Below are 10,111 nucleotides of genomic sequence, written 5' to 3'. Positions count from 1 at the left end.
TTTATTTTCTATTTTTTAGATATCATGCATGTTCATTCCCGCTCAGACATAAATTTGACATTTCCACGACATCTAATGTGAGATTGTAACCGATCACAGACTTTCTCAAACAATGTTAAAATGTTCTAAACGGAGTATAAGTTAGATCGCAGACAATCGTTAGTTCTCTTCAAAGGTAACTGCAACTTAGAGGTTACATGCACTTAGTGGTTATGACCACAAATAAGGCACGAGTTCTGTTCTCAAATCTTATTGGTCTATCGGTATTCTATCCTTTTATCTATTTTCATTATCATATTCATCAACACATCAAGAACGATTCATTAATATACAGTTATCTCGTATAGCTTTTCAGATTTTTGAAACGCAGATTTTTGACGTCATAGTTGGGCCCCGAAGCATGATTGCATAATTGCCGTATACCAAAGAGTCAGGGCACCCGACGCCTCGTTTTTATGTTTACGGTCGCTGCGCCAACTTACACAGAGAACAAAGCGAAGCGTGCCGAAAATTTATCAACTCGATCATGAAACAGTTTCCAGGGCAAAAAGGGACGGGAAAAAAATCGTGCTTTTTTTTGGAGCCAGAAATTTGACGGTAGCACTCGACATGACTACTGTGGTGAGTAAAGAGGCCTCGGTCGGGTCCAGAGGGCAAGAGATTGAGGACCCTCGAATATTATCGCCCGTTCTAATTTTTCGACTCAGGAAGGAAATCGGTAATACTGACTGGAGTTTTTTTGTGGGAGAGAGTTGGCCTTACAACCGGCGGCTTCTCCATTTGAATCCGCCGTGTTGTTTACAGGGTTAAAGGAGTGGGTGACGGTAAATATGACTCATGATCATTTTTATTTACTCGACCGCATTACTAGGTAGGGATGCTGTCAAATCACTACGCGTTTATAAAGCACAGAGTAGTGTCTCGAGGAACAAGGTGGTCCGCGGATCGCGCGTCGCCATTTCCCCCTATCGATCCCTATATGTTTTGTGTTCTTAAAAAAAAGTCACATAGTGTGCATTTTTAAAACAATGACCTCAAATGACCCTAGATGACCTTTCACCCCCAACTTCGGAAGAGCTGTCATGAACCCCCACCCAAGGATCACTCCATCCAAGTTACATTGAAATTCATCACTTTCCGTAGACAAAGAAAGATTTGAAGCATCTTTGAACAATGACCTCTAATGACCCCTACATGACCTTTGACCTCACTAAGCCGATGAAGAATTGTGTCTTTCCATCCAAGGGTCACTGCATGTAAGTGTCATCAAAATCCATGAAAGCATGTAGAACTAGAAGTTATACCTTTTTTCCCCAAAAACTTTACCTTAACTTTAACATACATACGGTCACAGGGGGATACGGGGATACGGTCCTACATAATTTAGGACTGGTAAGTGTCCCCCAAAACTTCGTTTAGGCGAAACAAAAATAAGGGTGAGTGAGAAATTAGAATCAATTTGACTTCAGAATGTTAGGAGAGATAAATAATGAAAGGTTTGCGGAAACACCATGTGCGAATAATTTCTCAACTAAGAGAATGGTTCTGAAAAGAACCAGAGGTATAAACTCGACGTTCCGGTCAGTATGCTCTGACCGTCTTCAGGAGAATGACTATGGATGAGCACAAGTAGCCGTTCGAAAGACAAACACAAAAGTCACTTGCACACTCAAAGGGAAAATACAAGTGGAGCAGATAAAAATGAATACGAATAGGCCTATATGACAACTTGAAATATACGAAACTCAATGTAGCAGTAAAATTAGATATGGGGAAAATACTGTCGGCAATTTTAAGTATAGAATCTAGAACACAGGCACACAACTGGAGAGTATCCCCCGCAAAGAGGATGTTTTGCTATGTTTATAATAATGTCGTATATGGCGCTCTATACAAAAGGTCTCAAAGCGCTTCACAATCATTATTACCCCTGTTCATTAGGCCATGAGACCAGTTTTTTGCAGCAACTCGAGATCAGCGCATTCTGGTCTCTACCTTCACAGGTACTCATTTATACTCCTCGGTGGAGAGAGGCAATTGTAGTACAGTGTCTTGCCCAAGAACACAAGCACAATGTTCCCGTCAGGGTTCGAACCCATGTAGGTACCACGGCACGCGAGTAGAAAACAGTAACCATTGGACCATAGCACTCCACCATTTTAAATGGGATAAGATTTAGTGTGAAGTGAAAAACGAGGAAATCAGCTGATCAGAGGAAGAACATGCATGCCAGAGAATATTCAATCAAAATAATTCAAATATTGTATAAAACAGGGTCAAAACAGTCAAAATATCAAAGAATCGTGTTTGGTTACTTTGACTGATCAGGCCGGGAAAAATACAGCCACTGCAATAAGACAGTTAAAATAAGAAAACACCATAGAAACAATGTGGAAACAGAAAGCAAACACTGTGGACTGGAAGTGTTTGATCCAAACGACACCATATTTGTTCAATTGCGTCCTTCAGCTCGCCCAAGCACTTAACCAAAATGGGCTCCGGCTGCAAACAGCGTGTAAAACAGGTAATGAAACCTGCTATATGAAAAAAACATGTTTATGACATGAGACTTCCAAAATTAATGCCTCGATGGGCTTTTTAAGTGGTCATACCATGCATGTTACATGATGTTCAATAATTTTCAGGGGATCAGGCGAGGATTTCGTGTAATTACTTGGTCCTTGGGTGTACGGCAACGCGCGTTAATACACAGCAAATATCACACGCAATCAAGCCATACAAACTACCGCTTTATACTACCTTATTTGTTGGCAATGTGCGTCAAATAGCAATGCAACGTGTTATTAAGGCACTCTCGGTATAACCACGTCACAAATTAATTGTCAAGACCATACATAAGAAGCTGCAAAGATTGTTCAATACAATCAAATGAGTTAGACGCGCGCAAAGTATGCTATTTTGTACAGTGCAGTTTCGATGTTTATTAAGGCCGGTGTAGTGTGAAATTTGGACTCTATGAAATACGGACTCATTGGTTGTATTGCGCATGCCTAAGTGAAGATAATTAGGACAGTATCAGGTCACGTGTTAGGGTTAGAGTCAATATAAGGTAAAAGAGACCAGGTTTCATAGAAGCCCAAAATGTCATAACACACCGGTTCATACTTCATGCAAATTTGACGTAAGGGAACATTCGGTGCGAAAATCGACGGAGTTGAAATATGTTTTGCAGATTCGCAGCGCGGTTACTTATTGTGACATCACAAATTCATGTTCGAATTCGCGCTGTACTCGTTTTTGATTATTGCTCTGGGCCAGCTGAAGTCGTTGATATTGGGTGCGTTCGATTAGCTTACACGTGTAAGTTTCCCTTACACGAGAGCGTTCGTTTAGCCATCACGTGATTCTCGTGTCTGCTCCGGTGTCATACACCAGTACCCGAGCTGGCGAGTGGGTCTCTGGTGGAAGTCCCGGTGTAATGACGTAACGGGCTAGCCCGACTTCGCAAAAAGTAAACATGGCCGGCAGAATTTGCCGCGACGTAAGTACAAATGTACAGATTATGACGCAAATGGAAAGAAAAGTTTATTTATCAGACAAAATAAATTGGAAACTGATGTGCAAGTTGTATGGTCCGTTTATTTTCAGGGACGGAACCCGACGGTTGGCTGCTATAGCTAGGCCAATGTCGTACCGAAAGCAGTCGAAAATCGCGGTACGGCACTGCACTAGCCATGGACCGGTCATGGCCGGATGGCTGCCGTAACAATAGCGATGGTTAAAAAAAGAAGTCTGAAAATGCACTTAACTCTCCATGATATAAATAAGTGGTGTCTGGATAGTATGATACTACGTTCTTTGCGATGGTTCAGTATATAGGCCTCAAGTATTATTTTGTTAAAGGGAATATACAACATTTGTAAACATCGAAAAATAAAACTACCAAGTTTTTGCGAAATACCTTAACAGGATGTTGGTAAATGACAGTCTAAAGCATCCTGTAAAATTATGGCACCTGGTATACTGTCATTTTCAAGAAAAGTGGTATTTTTGTATCAATTTCCAACGCTGATCGGCCGATCAGCGTTGGAAACAACTGGCTTTTTTTCAAATACTGGCCCCAATTGACCATTGCACTTGTTTGCAATCGATTACAAACCTATGAACGGGTACGAGCCAGCTAGACTGGTCCCCTGACCTTACAATTCCCCAATGTATGTAAACTGCTCTGTTTCTTCTTATATGGAGTCAGGGAACCAGACTACAGGAAAATGATCGTTTTTCTTGGTTTTTATAGCATTTTCGAACCCAAAACCTCCAAAAAGTCAGTGTAACTATATTTGCTTTATATTTCCAACCCCCCAATTCCATCCATTTCTGAAAATTACAGCAAAAGCAAATGATGTATATTCCCTTTAATAACAGGGCCGGGCTTTAAAGAAAAAGGAGTTAGCCTAACATTAATTCAAATTTTAGTGACTATTGTTACGGCAGCCGTAATGCAGTTTTCAACTACTGTCGTTCAGCATTGCAGCAGTTTCCTTCTTTGTTTTTTATTTGTTTTTTTCCTGTTTAATAATAATGCTGGGTCCTAGCTAGACTAGAGTAGAGTGTAGACTCCTGGTTGTTTTTACTTCAAGTTACGTTTTTAATCGAATCATTCTTTGTATTTAAAAAGATTTAATTGTCTTCGTTGTAATTGTAATCAGTGGCTTGGGAGGATGTTTTAAGGGAGAGATAGAGCCTTAGAACCATTCGGTTGATATATCATTGTAGTCTATTTCCAACAGTTAAAAATCCTAATGTTATTACTGCCTTGTAATGATAGCAGTTGAAAATTGCATTACGACTGCAGTAATGATAGCCAAAACATATTTTTAAAGGCACGGGGAGGGGGGTATTGCCCTACAAATTATGGTGAAGTTATAGTAGTTTTAAATATTTGACCTTAAACCTGTTCCAGAATTTTCCATTCTTGAAGTTAACATTTTGAATATTTGTTTTTTTTCATATTTAAATATGATTGTTCACACATACACACTAGTGTTTACAATTAAGGCCATTTATTTTTGAAAAATTTAGTATTTGATTATTTGAAACTGCATTTGACCTATTTGAACATTCAAAACTTGGCTTCAATTTTACACAAGTGGCCATTTGCCTGCAGAAAGCACACTGTACCTGTCCAACATTTGCATGCCACACGAGTGTTTTGCAATAAATAATTTACAATAACTAGTCATTTGCTTTAACCTAGGATGGAAACAATGAAATGATGTCAACAAAAAAGTTACTGTCAACAAAATGTGGCATCTGACAATAGGCCTAAAGTTTTTCTGTTGACAGCCTGGGAAAATACTGAATAGTCAGCTATGCTATTCCAATTACCGTTGAAAAGTAGAGCTCTAAATGTTTCTTGTTTTATTGCTTTGTTTTCTTTCAGATTCAGTGTGCGAAACTTGTTTTATGAAACATCATGAAGAGCTGCTTCAGGTAAACACTTATTAATCTCCATTTTTTTGAAAAAAGGTACATCTTTGTATTTTGGGTCATTTTTGCCCCCCCAAAAAGCAAACATTTTACCACATGACTTGAAATATATTTTTACCAGTGTTGTAGTCGAGTACTTTTTTCCGAGTACCGAGTACTTGCGTTGCCGAGTATGAGTACTTGAGCTTCCGAGTACAAGTACAGGTCTCCGAGCACTTGAACTTGTACTTCCGAGTACGAGTACGAGTATGAGTACTTCCGAGTACGAGTACGAGTACTTCTATTTCCAAATACCACCATAGGGCAATACAAACCTACTCACGGGTTGCTGTTAAATGTGTTTGTCCGGACGTGCACAGAGGAAAATCAGGAAACTTCGATTACTCCACAAACGCAGCCAATCCACCATTTCAAACTGTAAGTATCGATAAGATAAGGCCGCTATTCGAGTACGAATACTTTGATGATCGAGTACAATTTCGACATGTCGAGTACGAGCACTTTGCTGCCTGAGTACGAGTACCGTCATTTCGAGTACGAGTACTTTGACATGCGAGTACCAGTTCAAGTACAAGTTCACTTAAAAATGTACTCGAGAAGTACTCAAGTACCGAGTAGGAGTACTACAACACTGGTTTTTACCAAAAATCCAAAGAATCCAAATATATGTCACATTAGAACATCAATCACGTTGGACCTTTTCAAGTTTCCCTAATCAACAGTAGTTTTTTTTCCACAGGAAATCTAAGTAGACTCTCTCTTAATCAGAAGGTGCTCTGTCACCCGCAATAGTACCTTGTGCTACAGATACTTGCATTTTAAATTTGGAGCGATTTTGACTCTTTATGAATTGATTTTCTTGTCAATATCTCTAAATAGGATAAATGGTTGGAAAATAACTGATAGTCAACTGACATTTAATATTCTCCTTAGAATTTGCATAATGTAGAATTTTGTGGTCCATAATTATCTATATACATTCAGTTTTAAAAAATGTGTCCAGTTGGTTGTTTTAGTGCATGAAAGTGAATTTTAGTCAATGTGATTTTATGACCCTTGCATCGCTTGTAATTTCCTCGATTTCAGGATAACAAACCACGTCGTCTGCTACCACACATGAATGATGGGATGGTGAACCATGACAACTGACCAAAAAACTGTCAAGGTATGAAGGCAGACTGAAAGAGTCAAAGTAAAGAAGCCGGTGTGAAAACTAAAATTGAAAAAGAAATTGGCATTCCAGCAGAAAACTGTGAGGATAAACTGAAAAGCTTAAAGAGATCTGTAGTAATCATTGTTTTTCTCTTTGTGTGAAAGGCATTCCATTTGTAGCAAGATCACTTGTGATATTTTGTAGTTCAAGGCGCTCCATGAACAAAGTCACTTGAAAGGTCAAATAGAGCATGTTTGCATTGCACCCCAAGTGTGTGCAGTTGTGTAGCTTAAATGGTCTGACAAAATGTTAAAGTTATTACACTTCAAATATCAGATGATCCAAGTGGAGGTTCTAATAGAAGCCATCCAGAAAACAGTCTTTGAACCGAGGTGAATGTTCACAACAAACTGTCAGTAAATTATTCTTTTCCCACAATTGCATTGTAAAACATAGTCATATTCCTTTAATCCCTGAGAAATATCACCCATTTCCTCTTTTTTATTTTTGCAGATTTCAAGAGACATCTCGTCTATTGGAGGTGTTCAAGGAAACGAAGCCCTCACCGGTGAAAAAGAAAGCGGTCAAGAGTCAAAAGAGGTTCAGCCCGCCCCCCCCCCCTCCCCGCCCTGCTTTTCGAATTTGCAGCACTTGCAGTGGCCTGAAATTTAGGGGAAAATGTTCTTGGGTCCACCCTTGGTGTCCCCTAAAAACAAGATGGTGCCTTCCCCTGCCCTCCAACCCCAACACTGAACAAATCCTGGCTCAGGCTATCCACGGCATTTCAAGTGGCTGTGTGAGTTGCCTTTTCTTGTGCAAGCCTGGATGAAATTCCTATATGATCTTTTAAAGCTTTTGGGTTTATCCTCACACGTACTTTGCTGCTGGAATGCCTATTTCTTTTTAAAAAAAATTACTCACAGGCTTCTTGAACTTTGACTCTTTCAGTTTACAATTAAGAGATTGCATCGACTAAAATTCATTTTCATGCACTAAAAACAACTAACTGGACACCTTTCATTAGACTGAGTTTTGTGACTTGAGTCTAGTTGAGTCCTTATCAGAAAGTTACTACTGTTGAGTTGAGTCATTAATTAGTCAAGAAGGCCGAGTTGAGTCACAGTTTGTGGTCAAGTTGAGTCAAATTTATGTTCGAGTCAATTTGATTTTCTGATATTTCAACACCTTATAATAAATTTATAAATAATTTTTGACTGGAAGAACATACACAAGACACCCATTTATTATGAAGATCCAAAGACGTGAGTCCCATCCATGTCAATACAATGTATGTGCATTTTTTTCTTCTGAGCCCTCGAACACACAATACAATGTTTGTTCAGATATTTTGTAAATAATGTGTTCATATATTAAAGAAGTATTTATTTGTCGGCTATATACACACATCTTTAAACAGTTGCTTTTTTGTTTCCCTGAACAGAAAATTTACTTATTGTTTTTATGAATAAAGGAGGTATTAATTACTAATAAATGAATCTTTATCATGTACCGACATAATCTTGTAAGCACAAAATAAGTTTAGAGTGTCAATGAAAAATGAAATAATAGTTATAATCCATGGATGATGCACAGACAATTTTTTTATTTTCAATTTCGAGAAGCACGATATGCAGGAAAAACGTTTTTCAAGTTATGAAATGTCCAATGATTGTAGACTGAAGCAATAAGTTATATACTTTAATAGGCAAATGGAAGTTTTTTTTTCTAAATGTATTTCTTGAAAGTGTGTCAATAAATATAAAAAAAAGACACTGTGGCAATATTTTTGACGGGTTTTGTCTGCAATTTGTTGTCATGGACTCGACTCTCGATATTAAGGCCTAAGTTCAATTTATCAATAACAAGCTTATGAAATGAACTTCTTTCAAGCCGAAAATGCCTCAACTTTTGGAACGAATTCCAAACGATTTAGGATGAAATTTACGTTTACATCGGTCTTTATGACATACTTGTTGACAATTTAGACCAAACCTATTGATTCTCTCATTAATTTATCGTATTGCAATGATCTAGAGCTAATTAAATTAGCCGGATCGCCGCATCTCTATTTTCCCGGTGAGCAGACGACGCTGTGTGTACATTCACATTTGGCCCCGCCCCTTAACACCTTTGACCTTCATTTTCCCAGCATGCCAGGCGAAAACACCGCAGCGTTTGATTAGCCTCGATTGCGTGGCTTTCCCTGAGTGTAACCCCGCGTATACACGTGTAAGCTAATCGAACGCACCCATTCTGCGGGCCATAAATGGCGCTGCGCGACCCGCTAGAGCGCGTGCATATAATGAGCACGCGCATACTACTGATACGTGCGCGTGTGTAGTACTGATACGCGCGTGTATAGTACTGATACGCGTGCGCGTGTAGTTCTTATACGCGTGCGTGTGTAGTACAGATACGCGCGCGTGTATAGCACCGAACGTGCGAGTGTGTATTAACGGTACTGATACGCGCGCGTGTATGACTGATACGCACGCGTGTGTAATACCGATTCGCGCGTGTTTACCACTGATCCGCGCGACTTACGAAGGATAGATGGACTCGTAGCATCTTTGCGAGGGGTATATTTTATGCGAACGTCGGCATACGGCGGCCTATGTCATTCAACGACAGTTACTAACGTTTTAACCGCTGCGGGCGTTCTTACGCACGGAGTCCACTGACGTCAGTAACTAAATATATATTCATCGGATAGATAAATTACGCCAGCTATAATGATCTCCCTCTGTTGGTAGCTAGCTTTAATGACCGTTGTCTAATAATTCCTTGCTAGCGCAGAGCGCAATTCAATGCAACGCTTGACGTGTCCCTAGAGGAGAGTTCCAATTATAGGAACATTCTTGAGTACACCGTACATTACGGATAATTACATGTTGTTACGATGTACACCTCTGTCATACTGATGTATGGAAAACATAAGATCCGAAGCCTTTAGGCTTCTTCACGGATGAAAAGCGACGGGAACACCGCATATTTTATTCACAAACTTCGTAAATATATAATACAGATGAGACTTGGGGAAAACTATTACGTGTGGGTTCGTTCAGTGCATCGGGCTTGCTATGGAGAAGCTAGCATGATAACACACGAAGCATTGTAACAGAATAATGTTGGCTGAATTTACTATAATCTACATAATATCTGTGTGATATCGTATATGGAAATTACAGTACATGTACTTAAAGACAGCTTCAATATGTCGTTATCTTCAACTGCGTGATAGTAGCCTAATTGAAGACATCTATTTTAAAGTTGATTTCTTTTTTAATATAATGACAGGCAATAAGGCATGATCTTGGTATTTTCCAAATGCATGGAACCACAGAATAAAGTTCCGTTTTGTAGAAGGAAATAGGTATGTTGCGGTGCGAATAATGCGTTAAAATTACATATGAAATATAGAACTAGACATCATCTAAAACGCTTAATACCTAAATGCCAAGCCAGTTTTTACCACACTGGGACCTAACATGCGTTCATAACGCGCCA

The 10,111-nt window shown here is 39.2% G+C and overlaps 1 long non-coding RNA gene across 1 annotated transcript; it reads left to right on the top strand.

Annotated features, from left to right (window-relative positions):
* The first annotated feature begins 3,290 nt into the window (after positions 1 to 3,290).
* On the top strand, positions 3,291 to 8,389 carry LOC119732568. Its single transcript, XR_005271565.1, has 4 exons — positions 3,291 to 3,502; positions 5,405 to 5,454; positions 6,538 to 6,616; positions 7,118 to 8,389. It is a non-coding gene; the product is annotated as an uncharacterized LOC119732568 (long non-coding RNA).
* The last annotated feature ends 1,722 nt before the right edge of the window (positions 8,390 to 10,111 follow it).

This window comes from Patiria miniata, unplaced genomic scaffold, assembly GCF_015706575.1.
Source record: "Patiria miniata isolate m_02_andy unplaced genomic scaffold, ASM1570657v1 HiC_scaffold_24, whole genome shotgun sequence".
NCBI lineage: Eukaryota > Metazoa > Echinodermata > Asteroidea > Valvatida > Asterinidae > Patiria > Patiria miniata.
Note: the sequence above shows the minus strand (reverse complement) of the source record. Positions and strands in the feature narration are given on the sequence as shown.